The sequence below is a fragment of the Gallus gallus genome, chromosome 2, assembly GCF_016699485.2.
Source record: "Gallus gallus isolate bGalGal1 chromosome 2, bGalGal1.mat.broiler.GRCg7b, whole genome shotgun sequence".
NCBI classification, from domain to species: Eukaryota; Metazoa; Chordata; class Aves; order Galliformes; family Phasianidae; genus Gallus; species Gallus gallus.
In genome coordinates, this window is record NC_052533.1 from 52,261,445 (window position 1) to 52,278,076 (window position 16,632).

Below are 16,632 nucleotides of genomic sequence, written 5' to 3' on the forward strand. Positions count from 1 at the left end.
CTTTTTTTTTTAAAGGAAATGCCCTACTTTTGAAAGAAGGAATGCGATTTTTGAAGAGAAGGCGTACTATTTTGGGGAGGAAGTTGCTATTTTGCCGCAGAAAGATCCTGTTTTTTGTAGGCTATGGTATTTTTTGGAGAAAGTATAACATTTCTGGGGAGAAGAGTTATTTCTCTCGCCAAATACTACTCTCTCCCAGAGATACGGAAGTTTCTGCACAAGATGTTGTTTTCTCCAGGGAATACATTTCCTCCCGCATAATACCACTCTTGTTCCGAAAATGCAGAACTTTCTCTTGAAAAATACCGCTTTTCTCCCGAAAAGATTTCATTGTCTCCAAAAAATACCAGCTTTCTTTGAAAGGTATGACATTTTCTCCACCAAGTAACAATTTCTGCCCTAAAATATGGCGTTGTTTTTCCCCCAGAATACCACTTTGCACCCTAAAAGATGGCATTTTACTCTTCGTCTTGTGTTCACACAGAGATCACAACTGCTAGCGCTACTCAACGTGCCAGTCACCTCTTTGACGGAGAGTCTTCGTTCCTTCTCTCCTCCGTAACAGAAAGTCAGAGTGCAGCAATGGAGAAAGAGAGAGAAACGAACTCTCTCCAAATTAAGCGCCAGTGGCTCTGAATGGTGGCTCCAGGAGATGTGCTTTCGGCGAGAACGCAAGGTGATGGCAAAATCGCTCCTTTCCGCGCTGCGGAGAAAAGCCCCCTGTTCGGAGGAAAGCAGCCGGCTGAAGTCGCTCTCTGCCGGCTACCGAATTGCCCGAATGCGCGGCTGTCGGCAGCAAGCGGCATTCGGGGACGCGACCGAACGCTTTGCCTAGCTGTTCTCCGCGACTGAGGATTTCTGCCGATAAGAGCGGACTCGGGCAGTTCCGTAGTTTCCTTTTGCAAGAGAAAATTTTTCGTCTTTAGGAAAAAAGTAATACTGTCGGGGAAAACAATGTTGTCTTCCCGAGAAGACCGTATTTTGGGGTAAGATCTAGCATTGCTGTGGGAACACTTACCTTTTGCTGGAATGTCATGTTGTGGTGGGAAAAGAGTTGGAGAAAAGAAATTCTCGACTTTGCGAGAAAAGCTTGATTTCTGAAGGGGAGTTGTAATGTTTTGGGTAGAAAATGTCACATTTGGGGGAGAAAAGTAGGTATTTCTAAGGACAGTGACATTTTCTGGGAGAAAACGTCTTCCTCTCGGGAGATGAAGTGGTATTTGCGGATACAATCTCCTACCCTTTGGAGAAGAGTTGTATTCTGGCAAGGAAAAGACATATTTTGGGGAGAAAAGTGATAGCCTGTGGAGAAAATGGCATCGTTTTGAAGACCTGTGGGACAGAAAGCAACACCCCTTCCTTCCGCGTTTGCGCTCCGCAAGCCCCAGTCCTCCTGCTTTTTGCCCCGGCAAGCACCCTTCCGTCGCAATTTCGGCACAACAAGCATCCTGCCTTCCGCATTTTGGACCAGAAGGCCAGCAGCCTTTTGCCCTTGCACCCCGCCCGCCTCCTTCCTTCTGGTTTTCGGCACAGAAAAGAACTCTCCCTTCTGGGCTTCTGGCCTGCAAGCCCCCTTCCTTTAGGGTTTCACACCACGAAGACCCCTTCTTTCAGTCTTTCACACCAGCAGGCCACCACCAGCAGCCCAGGACTCCACCTTCCTTCTGCATTTTGGACTAGCAAAGTCCCATTCCTACCGCGTTCTCTGTGCAGACAAGCTCACCCTTATCCACCCACTCCTCCCGTACCGTTTTCTCCCCTAAATATAATTCTGTCTCCCACGGAACAGCACTTGCGGAGCGCAATCGCAGAAGGAAGGGGTGTTGCTTTCTGTCCCACAGGTCTTCAAAACGATGCCATTTTCTGCCCCAAATATAATGTGCCCACTTTTCTCCCCAAAATATGGCTTTTCCTTGCCAAAATACAACTCTTCTCCAGGGGGTTGGAGATTGTATCCGCAAATGCCACCTCATCTCCCGAGAGTGAGACGTTTTCTCCCAGAGAATACCACCACCTCTCTCCCAGAAATAGGACGTTTTCTCCCCTGAAATGTCACTTTTCTCTCCAAATTAGGACATTCTCACCAAAATGCAACTTTTCCCTCCCAGCCGTCACCAAGCCTCCCCAAAATACCCCATTTCTCCAGAAATGTTCTGCTTTCTCCCCAAAATACCATTTTCTCCCCCAGAGGTGACGTTTTCTCCTACAAAACAGCACTGTTCTTCTCAAAATGAAACACTTTCTCCCGCTTCATACCACTCCCAAGACTCGAAGGGAGCGTATAAACAGGAGGGGGAACGGTCGTTTACGAGGGTGTATAGCGATAGGACGAGGGGGAATGGGTTTCCACCGAGACGGGGGGCGTTCTGGTTACATAGTAGGAAGAAGTTTTTCACACAGAGGCCGGTGACGCACTGGAACAGGTTGCCCAAGGAGGTTGCGGCTGCCCCATCCCTGGAAGCATTCGAGCCCAGGCTGGGTGTGGCTCTGGGCAGCCTGGACTAGTGGTTGGCATATTCCATGATATCAATAGAATATACGAATATGCTTCTCTCCGACAATGACGCATGTTCTACGCGAAGAAAAAAACGAATTTTTCTCCAAGAAATATGGCATCTCCAACAACACAATGCCATTTTTCTCCCAAGCATACGACTTCGTCTCCCACAAAGTACCACTCCCCCAGGAAAAAAATGACATTTTCTCCCCAAAATACCACTTCTTCTCCCCCACATAACGCAAAAGACAAACATGCCACATTTTCGGGGGGAAAGTGGCATTTTGCGAGAGAAAATTTGAAATGCCTCGAGGAAAAAGTATACTGTGTTGGAGAATCTGTCATATTCTCTGGAGAAACGCTGTATTTTGAGGAGCAAACGTCCTGTCTGGGGGAGAGGTTGTGGTATGTTGTGGGAGCCAATGTCATATTATTGGGCGAGAACTGTTTTCTTTTTTTTTTAAAGGAAATGCCCTACTTTTGAAAGAAGGAATGCGATTTTTGAAGAGAAGGCGTACTATTTTGGGGAGGAAGTTGCTATTTTGCCGCAGAAAGATCCTGTTTTTTGTAGGCTATGGTATTTTTTGGAGAAAGTATAACATTTCTGGGGAGAAGAGTTATTTCTCTCGCCAAATACTACTCTCTCCCAGAGATACGGAAGTTTCTGCACAAGATGTTGTTTTCTCCAGGGAATACATTTCCTCCCGCATAATACCACTCTTGTTCCGAAAATGCAGAACTTTCTCTTGAAAAATACCGCTTTTCTCCCGAAAAGATTTCATTGTCTCCAAAAAATACCAGCTTTCTTTGAAAGGTATGACATTTTCTCCACCAAGTAACAATTTCTGCCCTAAAATATGGCGTTGTTTTTCCCCCAGAATACCACTTTGCACCCTAAAAGATGGCATTTTACTCTTCGTCTTGTGTTCACACAGAGATCACAACTGCTAGCGCTACTCAACGTGCCAGTCACCTCTTTGACGGAGAGTCTTCGTTCCTTCTCTCCTCCGTAACAGAAAGTCAGAGTGCAGCAATGGAGAAAGAGAGAGAAACGAACTCTCTCCAAATTAAGCGCCAGTGGCTCTGAATGGTGGCTCCAGGAGATGTGCTTTCGGCGAGAACGCAAGGTGATGGCAAAATCGCTCCTTTCCGCGCTGCGGAGAAAAGCCCCCTGTTCGGAGGAAAGCAGCCGGCTGAAGTCGCTCTCTGCCGGCTACCGAACTGCCCGAATGCGCGGCTGTCGGCAGCAAGCGGCATTCGGGGACGCGACCGAACGCTTTGCCTAGCTGTTCTCCGCGACTGAGGATTTCTGCCGATAAGAGCGGACTCGGGCAGTTCCGTAGTTTCCTTTTGCAAGAGAAAATTTTTCGTCTTTAGGAAAAAAGTAATACTGTCGGGGAAAACAATGTTGTCTTCCCGAGAAGACCGTATTTTGGGGTAAGATCTAGCATTGCTGTGGGAACACTTACCTTTTGCTGGAATGTCATGTTGTGGTGGGAAAAGAGTTGGAGAAAAGAAATTCTCGACTTTGCGAGAAAAGCTTGATTTCTGAAGGGGAGTTGTAATGTTTTGGGTAGAAAATGTCACATTTGGGGGAGAAAAGTAGGTATTTCTAAGGACAGTGACATTTTCTGGGAGAAAACGTCTTCCTCTCGGGAGATGAAGTGGTATTTGCGGATACAATCTCCTACCCTTTGGAGAAGAGTTGTATTCTGGCAAGGAAAAGACATATTTTGGGGAGAAAAGTGATAGCCTGTGGAGAAAATGGCATCGTTTTGAAGACCTGTGGGACAGAAAGCAACACCCCTTCCTTCCGCGTTTGCGCTCCGCAAGCCCCAGTCCTCCTGCTTTTTGCCCCGGCAAGCACCCTTCCGTCGCAATTTCGGCACAACAAGCATCCTGCCTTCCGCATTTTGGACCAGAAGGCCAGCAGCCTTTTGCCCTTGCACCCCGCCCGCCTCCTTCCTTCTGGTTTTCGGCACAGAAAAGAACTCTCCCTTCTGGGCTTCTGGCCTGCAAGCCCCCTTCCTTTAGGGTTTCACACCACGAAGACCCCTTCTTTCAGTCTTTCACACCAGCAGGCCACCACCAGCAGCCCAGGACTCCACCTTCCTTCTGCATTTTGGACTAGCAAAGTCCCATTCCTACCGCGTTCTCTGTGCAGACAAGCTCACCCTTATCCACCCACTCCTCCCGTACCGTTTTCTCCCCTAAATATAATTCTGTCTCCCACGGAACAGCACTTGCGGAGCGCAATCGCAGAAGGAAGGGGTGTTGCTTTCTGTCCCACAGGTCTTCAAAACGATGCCATTTTCTGCCCCAAATATAATGTGCCCACTTTTCTCCCCAAAATATGGCTTTTCCTTGCCAAAATACAACTCTTCTCCAGGGGGTTGGAGATTGTATCCGCAAATGCCACCTCATCTCCCGAGAGTGAGACGTTTTCTCCCAGAGAATACCACCACCTCTCTCCCAGAAATAGGACGTTTTCTCCCCTGAAATGTCACTTTTCTCTCCAAATTAGGACATTCTCACCAAAATGCAACTTTTCCCTCCCAGCCGTCACCAAGCCTCCCCAAAATACCCCATTTCTCCAGAAATGTTCTGCTTTCTCCCCAAAATACCATTTTCTCCCCCAGAGGTGACGTTTTCTCCTACAAAACAGCACTGTTCTTCTCAAAATGAAACACTTTCTCCCGCTTCATACCACTCCCAAGACTCGAAGGGAGCGTATAAACAGGAGGGGGAACGGTCGTTTACGAGGGTGTATAGCGATAGGACGAGGGGGAATGGGTTTCCACCGAGACGGGGGGCGTTCTGGTTACATAGTAGGAAGAAGTTTTTCACACAGAGGCCGGTGACGCACTGGAACAGGTTGCCCAAGGAGGTTGCGGCTGCCCCATCCCTGGAAGCATTCGAGCCCAGGCTGGGTGTGGCTCTGGGCAGCCTGGACTAGTGGTTGGCATATTCCATGATATCAATAGAATATACGAATATGCTTCTCTCCGACAATGACGCATGTTCTACGCGAAGAAAAAAACGAATTTTTCTCCAAGAAATATGGCATCTCCAACAACACAATGCCATTTTTCTCCCAAGCATACGACTTCGTCTCCCACAAAGTACCACTCCCCCAGGAAAAAAATGACATTTTCTCCCCAAAATACCACTTCTTCTCCCCCACATAACGCAAAAGACAAACATGCCACATTTTCGGGGGGAAAGTGGCATTTTGCGAGAGAAAATTTGAAATGCCTCGAGGAAAAAGTATACTGTGTTGGAGAATCTGTCATATTCTCTGGAGAAACGCTGTATTTTGAGGAGCAAACGTCCTGTCTGGGGGAGAGGTTGTGGTATGTTGTGGGAGCCAATGTCATATTATTGGGCGAGAACTGTTTTCTTTTTTTTTTAAAGGAAATGCCCTACTTTTGAAAGAAGGAATGCGATTTTTGAAGAGAAGGCGTACTATTTTGGGGAGGAAGTTGCTATTTTGCCGCAGAAAGATCCTGTTTTTTGTAGGCTATGGTATTTTTTGGAGAAAGTATAACATTTCTGGGGAGAAGAGTTATTTCTCTCGCCAAATACTACTCTCTCCCAGAGATACGGAAGTTTCTGCACAAGATGTTGTTTTCTCCAGGGAATACATTTCCTCCCGCATAATACCACTCTTGTTCCGAAAATGCAGAACTTTCTCTTGAAAAATACCGCTTTTCTCCCGAAAAGATTTCATTGTCTCCAAAAAATACCAGCTTTCTTTGAAAGGTATGACATTTTCTCCACCAAGTAACAATTTCTGCCCTAAAATATGGCGTTGTTTTTCCCCCAGAATACCACTTTGCACCCTAAAAGATGGCATTTTACTCTTCGTCTTGTGTTCACACAGAGATCACAACTGCTAGCGCTACTCAACGTGCCAGTCACCTCTTTGACGGAGAGTCTTCGTTCCTTCTCTCCTCCGTAACAGAAAGTCAGAGTGCAGCAATGGAGAAAGAGAGAGAAACGAACTCTCTCCAAATTAAGCGCCAGTGGCTCTGAATGGTGGCTCCAGGAGATGTGCTTTCGGCGAGAACGCAAGGTGATGGCAAAATCGCTCCTTTCCGCGCTGCGGAGAAAAGCCCCCTGTTCGGAGGAAAGCAGCCGGCTGAAGTCGCTCTCTGCCGGCTACCGAACTGCCCGAATGCGCGGCTGTCGGCAGCAAGCGGCATTCGGGGACGCGACCGAACGCTTTGCCTAGCTGTTCTCCGCGACTGAGGATTTCTGCCGATAAGAGCGGACTCGGGCAGTTCCGTAGTTTCCTTTTGCAAGAGAAAATTTTTCGTCTTTAGGAAAAAAGTAATACTGTCGGGGAAAACAATGTTGTCTTCCCGAGAAGACCGTATTTTGGGGTAAGATCTAGCATTGCTGTGGGAACACTTACCTTTTGCTGGAATGTCATGTTGTGGTGGGAAAAGAGTTGGAGAAAAGAAATTCTCGACTTTGCGAGAAAAGCTTGATTTCTGAAGGGGAGTTGTAATGTTTTGGGTAGAAAATGTCACATTTGGGGGAGAAAAGTAGGTATTTCTAAGGACAGTGACATTTTCTGGGAGAAAACGTCTTCCTCTCGGGAGATGAAGTGGTATTTGCGGATACAATCTCCTACCCTTTGGAGAAGAGTTGTATTCTGGCAAGGAAAAGACATATTTTGGGGAGAAAAGTGATAGCCTGTGGAGAAAATGGCATCGTTTTGAAGACCTGTGGGACAGAAAGCAACACCCCTTCCTTCCGCGTTTGCGCTCCGCAAGCCCCAGTCCTCCTGCTTTTTGCCCCGGCAAGCACCCTTCCGTCGCAATTTCGGCACAACAAGCATCCTGCCTTCCGCATTTTGGACCAGAAGGCCAGCAGCCTTTTGCCCTTGCACCCCGCCCGCCTCCTTCCTTCTGGTTTTCGGCACAGAAAAGAACTCTCCCTTCTGGGCTTCTGGCCTGCAAGCCCCCTTCCTTTAGGGTTTCACACCACGAAGACCCCTTCTTTCAGTCTTTCACACCAACAGGCCACCACCAGCAGCCCAGGACTCCACCTTCCTTCTGCATTTTGGACTAGCAAAGTCCCATTCCTACCGCGTTCTCTGTGCAGACAAGCTCACCCTTATCCACCCACTCCTCCCGTACCGTTTTCTCCCCTAAATATAATTCTGTCTCCCACGGAACAGCACTTGCGGAGCGCAATCGCAGAAGGAAGGGGTGTTGCTTTCTGTCCCACAGGTCTTCAAAACGATGCCATTTTCTGCCCCAAATATAATGTGCCCACTTTTCTCCCCAAAATATGGCTTTTCCTTGCCAAAATACAACTCTTCTCCAGGGGGTTGGAGATTGTATCCGCAAATGCCACCTCATCTCCCGAGAGTGAGACGTTTTCTCCCAGAGAATACCACCACCTCTCTCCCAGAAATAGGACGTTTTCTCCCCTGAAATGTCACTTTTCTCTCCAAATTAGGACATTCTCACCAAAATGCAACTTTTCCCTCCCAGCCGTCACCAAGCCTCCCCAAAATACCCCATTTCTCCAGAAATGTTCTGCTTTCTCCCCAAAATACCATTTTCTCCCCCAGAGGTGACGTTTTCTCCTACAAAACAGCACTGTTCTTCTCAAAATGAAACACTTTCTCCCGCTTCATACCACTCCCAAGACTCGAAGGGAGCGTATAAACAGGAGGGGGAACGGTCGTTTACGAGGGTGTATAGCGATAGGACGAGGGGGAATGGGTTTCCACCGAGACGGGGGGCGTTCTGGTTACATAGTAGGAAGAAGTTTTTCACACAGAGGCCGGTGACGCACTGGAACAGGTTGCCCAAGGAGGTTGCGGCTGCCCCATCCCTGGAAGCATTCGAGCCCAGGCTGGGTGTGGCTCTGGGCAGCCTGGACTAGTGGTTGGCATATTCCATGATATCAATAGAATATACGAATATGCTTCTCTCCGACAATGACGCATGTTCTACGCGAAGAAAAAAACGAATTTTTTCTCCAAGAAATATGGCATCTCCAACAACACAATGCCATTTTTCTCCCAAGCATACGACTTCGTCTCCCACAAAGTACCACTCCCCCAGGAAAAAAATGACATTTTCTCCCCAAAATACCACTTCTTCTCCCCCACATAACGCAAAAGACAAACATGCCACATTTTCGGGGGGAAAGTGGCATTTTGCGAGAGAAAATTTGAAATGCCTCGAGGAAAAAGTATACTGTGTTGGAGAATCTGTCATATTCTCTGGAGAAACGCTGTATTTTGAGGAGCAAACGTCCTGTCTGGGGGAGAGGTTGTGGTATGTTGTGGGAGTCAATGTCATATTATTGGGCGAGAACTGTTTTCTTTTTTTTTTAAAGGAAATGCCCTACTTTTGAAAGAAGGAATGCGATTTTTGAAGAGAAGGCGTACTATTTTGGGGAGGAAGTTGCTATTTTGCCGCAGAAAGATCCTGTTTTTTGTAGGCTATGGTATTTTTTGGAGAAAGTATAACATTTCTGGGGAGAAGAGTTATTTCTCTCGCCAAATACTACTCTCTCCCAGAGATACGGAAGTTTCTGCACAAGATGTTGTTTTCTCCAGGGAATACATTTCCTCCCGCATAATACCACTCTTGTTCCGAAAATGCAGAACTTTCTCTTGAAAAATACCGCTTTTCTCCCGAAAAGATTTCATTGTCTCCAAAAAATACCAGCTTTCTTTGAAAGGTATGACATTTTCTCCACCAAGTAACAATTTCTGCCCTAAAATATGGCGTTGTTTTTCCCCCAGAATACCACTTTGCACCCTAAAAGATGGCATTTTACTCTTCGTCTTGTGTTCACACAGAGATCACAACTGCTAGCGCTACTCAACGTGCCAGTCACCTCTTTGACGGAGAGTCTTCGTTCCTTCTCTCCTCCGTAACAGAAAGTCAGAGTGCAGCAATGGAGAAAGAGAGAGAAACGAACTCTCTCCAAATTAAGCGCCAGTGGCTCTGAATGGTGGCTCCAGGAGATGTGCTTTCGGCGAGAACGCAAGGTGATGGCAAAATCGCTCCTTTCCGCGCTGCGGAGAAAAGCCCCCTGTTCGGAGGAAAGCAGCCGGCTGAAGTCGCTCTCTGCCGGCTACCGAACTGCCCGAATGCGCGGCTGTCGGCAGCAAGCGGCATTCGGGGACGCGACCGAACGCTTTGCCTAGCTGTTCTCCGCGACTGAGGATTTCTGCCGATAAGAGCGGACTCGGGCAGTTCCGTAGTTTCCTTTTGCAAGAGAAAATTTTTCGTCTTTAGGAAAAAAGTAATACTGTCGGGGAAAACAATGTTGTCTTCCCGAGAAGACCGTATTTTGGGGTAAGATCTAGCATTGCTGTGGGAACACTTACCTTTTGCTGGAATGTCACGTTGTGGTGGGAAAAGAGTTGGAGAAAAGAAATTCTCGACTTTGCGAGAAAAGCTTGATTTCTGAAGGGGAGTTGTAATGTTTTGGGTAGAAAATGTCACATTTGGGGGAGAAAAGTAGGTATTTCTAAGGACAGTGACATTTTCTGGGAGGAAAACGTCTTCCTCTCGGGAGATGAAGTGGTATTTGCGGATACAATCTCCTACCCTTTGGAGAAGAGTTGTATTCTGGCAAGGAAAAGACATATTTTGGGAGAAAAGTGATAGCCTGTGGAGAAAATGGCATCGTTTTGAAGACCTGTGGGACAGAAAGCAACACCCCTTCCTTCCGCGTTTGCGCTCCGCAAGCCCCAGTCCTCCTGCTTTTTTGCCCCGGCAAGCACCCTTCCGTCGCAATTTCGGCACAACAAGCATCCTGCCTTCCGCATTTTGGACCAGAAGGCCAGCAGCCTTTTGCCCTTGCACCCCGCCCGCCTCCTTCCTTCTGGTTTTCGGCACAGAAAAGAACTCTCCCTTCTGGGCTTCTGGCCTGCAAGCCCCCTTCCTTTAGGGTTTCACACCACGAAGACCCCTTCTTTCAGTCTTTCACACCAGCAGGCCACCACCAGCAGCCCAGGACTCCACCTTCCTTCTGCATTTTGGACTAGCAAAGTCCCATTCCTACCGCGTTCTCTGTGCAGACAAGCTCACCCTTATCCACCCACTCCTCCCGTACCGTTTTCTCCCCTAAATATAATTCTGTCTCCCACGGAACAGCACTTGCGGAGCGCAATCGCAGAAGGAAGGGGTGTTGCTTTCTGTCCCACAGGTCTTCAAAACGATGCCATTTTCTGCCCCAAATATAATGTGCCCACTTTTCTCCCCAAAATATGGCTTTTCCTTGCCAAAATACAACTCTTCTCCAGGGGGTAGGAGATTGTATCCGCAAATGCCACCTCATCTCCCGAGAGTGAGACGTTTTCTCCAGAGAATACCACCACCTCTCTCCCAGAAATAGGACGTTTTCTCCCCTGAAATGTCACTTTTCTCTCCAAATTAGGACATTCTCACCAAAATGCAACTTTTCCCTCCCAGCCGTCACCAAGCCTCCCCAAAATACCCCATTTCTCCAGAAATGTTCTGCTTTCTCCCCAAAATACCATTTTCTCCCCCAGAGGTGACGTTTTCTCCTACAAAACAGCACTGTTCTTCTCAAAATGAAACACTTTCTCCCGCTTCATACCACTCCCAAGACTCGAAGGGAGCGTATAAACAGGAGGGGGAACGGTCGTTTACGAGGGTGTATAGCGATAGGACGAGGGGGAATGGGTTTCCACCGAGACGGGGGGCGTTCTGGTTACATAGTAGGAAGAAGTTTTTCACACAGAGGCCGGTGACGCACTGGAACAGGTTGCCCAAGGAGGTTGCGGCTGCCCCATCCCTGGAAGCATTCGAGCCCAGGCTGGGTGTGGCTCTGGGCAGCCTGGACTAGTGGTTGGCATATTCCATGATATCAATAGAATATACGAATATGCTTCTCTCCGACAATGACGCATGTTCTACGCGAAGAAAAAAACGAATTTTTCTCCAAGAAATATGGCATCTCCAACAACACAATGCCATTTTTCTCCCAAGCATACGACTTCGTCTCCCACAAAGTACCACTCCCCCAGGAAAAAAATGACATTTTCTCCCCAAAATACCACTTCTTCTCCCCCACATAACGCAAAAGACAAACATGCCACATTTTCGGGGGGAAAGTGGCATTTTTGCGAGAGAAAATTTGAAATGCCTCGAGGAAAAAGTATACTGTGTTGGAGAATCTGTCATATTCTCTGGAGAAACGCTGTATTTTGAGGAGCAAACGTCCTGTCTGGGGGAGAGGTTGTGGTATGTTGTGGGAGCCAATGTCATATTATTGGGCGAGAACTGTTTTCTTTTTTTTTTAAGGAAATGCCCTACTTTTGAAAGAAGGAATGCGATTTTTGAAGAGAAGGCGTACTATTTTGGGGAGGAAGTTGCTATTTTGCCGCAGAAAGATCCTGTTTTTTTGTAGGCTATGGTATTTTTTGGAGAAAGTATAACATTTCTGGGGAGAAGAGTTATTTCTCTCGCCAAATACTACTCTCTCCCAGAGATACGGAAGTTTCTGCACAAGATGTTGTTTTCTCCAGGGAATACATTTCCTCCCGCATAATACCACTCTTGTTCCGAAAATGCAGAACTTTCTCTTGAAAAATACCGCTTTTCTCCCGAAAAGATTTCATTGTCTCCAAAAAATACCAGCTTTCTTTGAAAGGTATGACATTTTCTCCACCAAGTAACAATTTCTGCCCTAAAATATGGCGTTGTTTTTCCCCCAGAATACCACTTTGCACCCTAAAAGATGGCATTTTACTCTTCGTCTTGTGTTCACACAGAGATCACAACTGCTAGCGCTACTCAACGTGCCAGTCACCTCTTTGACGGAGAGTCTTCGTTCCTTCTCTCCTCCGTAACAGAAAGTCAGAGTGCAGCAATGGAGAAAGAGAGAGAAACGAACTCTCTCCAAATTAAGCGCCAGTGGCTCTGAATGGTGGCTCCAGGAGATGTGCTTTCGGCGAGAACGCAAGGTGATGGCAAAATCGCTCCTTTCCGCGCTGCGGAGAAAAGCCCCCTGTTCGGAGGAAAGCAGCCGGCTGAAGTCGCTCTCTGCCGGCTACCGAACTGCCCGAATGCGCGGCTGTCGGCAGCAAGCGGCATTCGGGGACGCGACCGAACGCTTTGCCTAGCTGTTCTCCGCGACTGAGGATTTCTGCCGATAAGAGCGGACTCGGGCAGTTCCGTAGTTTCCTTTTGCAAGAGAAAATTTTTCGTCTTTAGGAAAAAAGTAATACTGTCGGGGAAAACAATGTTGTCTTCCCGAGAAGACCGTATTTTGGGGTAAGATCTAGCATTGCTGTGGGAACACTTACCTTTTGCTGGAATGTCACGTTGTGGTGGGAAAAGAGTTGGAGAAAAGAAATTCTCGACTTTGCGAGAAAAGCTTGATTTCTGAAGGGGAGTTGTAATGTTTTGGGTAGAAAATGTCACATTTGGGGAGAAAAGTAGGTATTTCTAAGGACAGTGACATTTTCTGGGAGAAAACGTCTTCCTCTCGGGAGATGAAGTGGTATTTGCGGATACAATCTCCTACCCTTTGGAGAAGAGTTGTATTCTGGCAAGGAAAAGACATATTTTGGGGAGAAAAGTGATAGCCTGTGGAGAAAATGGCATCGTTTTGAAGACCTGTGGGACAGAAAGCAACACCCCTTCCTTCCGCGTTTTGCGCTCCGCAAGCCCCAGTCCTCCTGCTTTTTGCCCCGGCAAGCACCCTCCCGTCGCAATTTCGGCACAACAAGCATCCTGCCTTCCGCATTTTGGACCAGAAGGCCAGCAGCCTTTTGCCCTTGCACCCCGCCCGCCTCCTTCCTTCTGGTTTTTCGGCACAGAAAAGAACTCTCCCTTCTGGGCTTCTGGCCTGCAAGCCCCCTTCCTTTAGGGTTTCACACCACGAAGACCCCTTCTTTCAGTCTTTCACACCAGCAGGCCACCACCAGCAGCCCAGGACTCCACCTTCCTTCTGCATTTTGGACTAGCAAAGTCCCATTCCTACCGCGTTCTCTGTGCAGACAAGCTCACCCTTATCCACCCACTCCTCCCGTACCGTTTTCTCCCCTAAATATAATTCTGTCTCCCACGGAACAGCACTTGCGGAGCGCAATCGCAGAAGGAAGGGGTGTTGCTTTCTGTCCCACAGGTCTTCAAAACGATGCCATTTTCTGCCCCCAAATATAATGTGCCCACTTTTCTCCCCAAAATATGGCTTTTCCTTGCCAAAATACAACTCTTCTCCAGGGGGTAGGAGATTGTATCCGCAAATGCCACCTCATCTCCCGAGAGTGAGACGTTTTCTCCCAGAGAATACCACCACCTCTCTCCCAGAAATAGGACGTTTTCTCCCCTGAAATGTCACTTTTCTCTCCAAATTAGGACATTCTCACCAAATGCAACTTTTCCCTCCCAGCCGTCACCAAGCCTCCCCAAAATACCCCATTTCTCCAGAAATGTTCTGCTTTCTCCCCAAAATACCATTTTCTCCCCCCAGAGGTGACGTTTTCTCCTACAAAACAGCACTGTTCTTCTCAAAATGAAACACTTTCTCCCGCTTCATACCACTCCCAAGACTCGAAGGGAGCGTATAAACAGGAGGGGGAACGGTCGTTTACGAGGGTGTATAGCGATAGGACGAGGGGGAATGGGTTTCCACCGAGACGGGGGGCGTTCTGGTTACATAGTAGGAAGAAGTTTTTCACACAGAGGCCGGTGACGCACTGGAACAGGTTTGCCCAAGGAGGTTGCGGCTGCCCCATCCCTGGAAGCATTCGAGCCCAGGCTGGGTGTGGCTCTGGGCAGCCTGGACTAGTGGTTGGCATATTCCATGATATCAATAGAATATACGAATATGCTTCTCTCCGACAATGACGCATGTTCTACGCGAAGAAAAAACGAATTTTTCTCCAAGAAATATGGCATCTCCAACAACACAATGCCATTTTTCTCCCAAGCATACGACTTCGTCTCCCACAAAGTACCACTCCCCCAGGAAAAAAATGACATTTTCTCCCCAAAATACCACTTCTTCTCCCCCACATAACGCAAAAGACAAACATGCCACATTTTCGGGGGGGAAAGTGGCATTTTGCGAGAGAAAATTTGAAATGCCTCGAGGAAAAAGTATACTGTGTTGGAGAATCTGTCATATTCTCTGGAGAAACGCTGTATTTTGAGGAGCAAACGTCCTGTCTGGGGGAGAGGTTGTGGTATGTTGTGGGAGTCAATGTCATATTATTGGGCGAGAACTGTTTTCTTTTTTTTTTAAAGGAAATGCCCTACTTTTGAAAGAAGGAATGCGATTTTTGAAGAGAAGGCGTACTATTTTGGGGAGGAAGTTGCTATTTTGCCGCAGAAAGATCCTGTTTTTTGTAGGCTATGGTATTTTTTTGGAGAAAGTATAACATTTCTGGGGAGAAGAGTTATTTCTCTCGCCAAATACTACTCTCTCCCAGAGATACGGAAGTTTCTGCACAAGATGTTGTTTTCTCCAGGGAATACATTTCCTCCCGCATAATACCACTCTTGTTCCGAAAATGCAGAACTTTCTCTTGAAAAATACCGCTTTTCTCCCGAAAAGATTTCATTGTCTCCAAAAAATACCAGCTTTCTTTGAAAGGTATGACATTTTCTCCACCAAGTAACAATTTCTGCCCTAAAATATGGCGTTGTTTTTCCCCCAGAATACCACTTTGCACCCTAAAAGATGGCATTTTACTCTTCGTCTTGTGTTCACACAGAGATCACAACTGCTAGCGCTACTCAACGTGCCAGTCACCTCTTTGACGGAGAGTCTTCGTTCCTTCTCTCCTCCGTAACAGAAAGTCAGAGTGCAGCAATGGAGAAAGAGAGAGAAACGAACTCTCTCCAAATTAAGCGCCAGTGGCTCTGAATGGTGGCTCCAGGAGATGTGCTTTCGGCGAGAACGCAAGGTGATGGCAAAATCGCTCCTTTCCGCGCTGCGGAGAAAAGCCCCCTGTTCGGAGGAAAGCAGCCGGCTGAAGTCGCTCTCTGCCGGCTACCGAACTGCCCGAATGCGCGGCTGTCGGCAGCAAGCGGCATTCGGGGACGCGACCGAACGCTTTGCCTAGCTGTTCTCCGCGACTGAGGATTTCTGCCGATAAGAGCGGACTCGGGCAGTTCCGTAGTTTCCTTTTGCAAGAGAAAATTTTTCGTCTTTAGGAAAAAAGTAATACTGTCTGGGGAAAACAATGTTGTCTTCCCGAGAAGACCGTATTTTGGGCAGGTAAGAATCTAGCATTGCTGTGGGAAACACTTACCTTTTGCTGGAATGTCAGTTGTGGTTCGGGAAAAGAGTTGGAGAAAAGAAATTCTCGACTTTTGCGAGAAAAGCTTGATTTCTGAAGGGAGTTGTAATGTTTTGGGTAGAAAAGTCACATTTGGGGGAGAAAAGTAGGTATTTCTAAGGACAGTGACATTTTCTGGGAGAAAAACGTCTTCCTCTCGGGAGATGAAGTGGTTATTTTGCGGATACAATCTCCTACCCTTTGGAGAAGAGTTGTATTCTGGCAAGGAAAAGACATATTTTGGGGAGAAAAGTGATTAGCCTGTGGAGAAAATGGCATCGTTTTGAAGACCTGTGGGACAGAAAGCAACACCCCTTCCTTCCGCCGTTTGCGCTCCGCAAGCCCCCAGTCCTCCTGCTTTTTGCCCCGGCAAGCACCCTTCCGTCGCAATTTCGGCACAACAAGCATCCTGCCTTCCGCATTTTGGACCAGAAGGCCAGCAGCCTTTGCCCTTGCACCCCGCCCGCCTCCTTCCTTTCTGGTTTTCGGCACAGAAAAGAACTCTCCCTTCTGGGCTTCTGGCCTGCAAGCCCCCTTCCTTTAGGGTTTCACACCACGAAGACCCCTTCTTTCAGTCTTTCACACCAGCAGGCCACCCACCAGCAGCCCAGGACTCCACCTTCCTTCTGCATTTTTGGACTAGCAAAGTCCCATTCCTACCGCGTTCTCTGTGCAGACAAGCTCACCCTATCCACCCACTCCTCCCGTACCGTTTTCTCCCCTAAATATAATTCTGTCTCCCACGGAACAGCACTTTGCGGAGCGCAATCGCAGAAGGAAGGGGTTGTTGCTTTCTGTCCCACAGGTCTTCAAAACGATGCCTATTTTTCTGCCC

The 16,632-nt window shown here is 47.7% G+C and overlaps 1 long non-coding RNA gene across 2 annotated transcripts in view; it reads left to right on the forward strand.

The window, feature by feature from the left end:
* LOC121109815 overlaps positions 1-15,679 on the forward strand; it is a 16,199-nt gene extending 520 nt beyond the window's left edge. Inside the window, exons 2-7 of one of the 2 annotated variants that reach the window (XR_005857920.1) lie at positions 485-986; positions 3,433-3,934; positions 6,381-6,882; positions 9,330-9,831; positions 12,279-12,780; positions 15,231-15,679. This is a non-coding gene — a long non-coding RNA (uncharacterized LOC121109815). Of the gene's footprint in view, positions 1-69; positions 987-3,432; positions 3,935-6,380; positions 6,883-9,329; positions 9,832-12,278; positions 12,781-15,230 lie in introns of those variants that run through there. The other variant, XR_005857919.1, reaches the window with a different exon arrangement.
* The last annotated feature ends 953 nt before the right edge of the window (positions 15,680-16,632 follow it).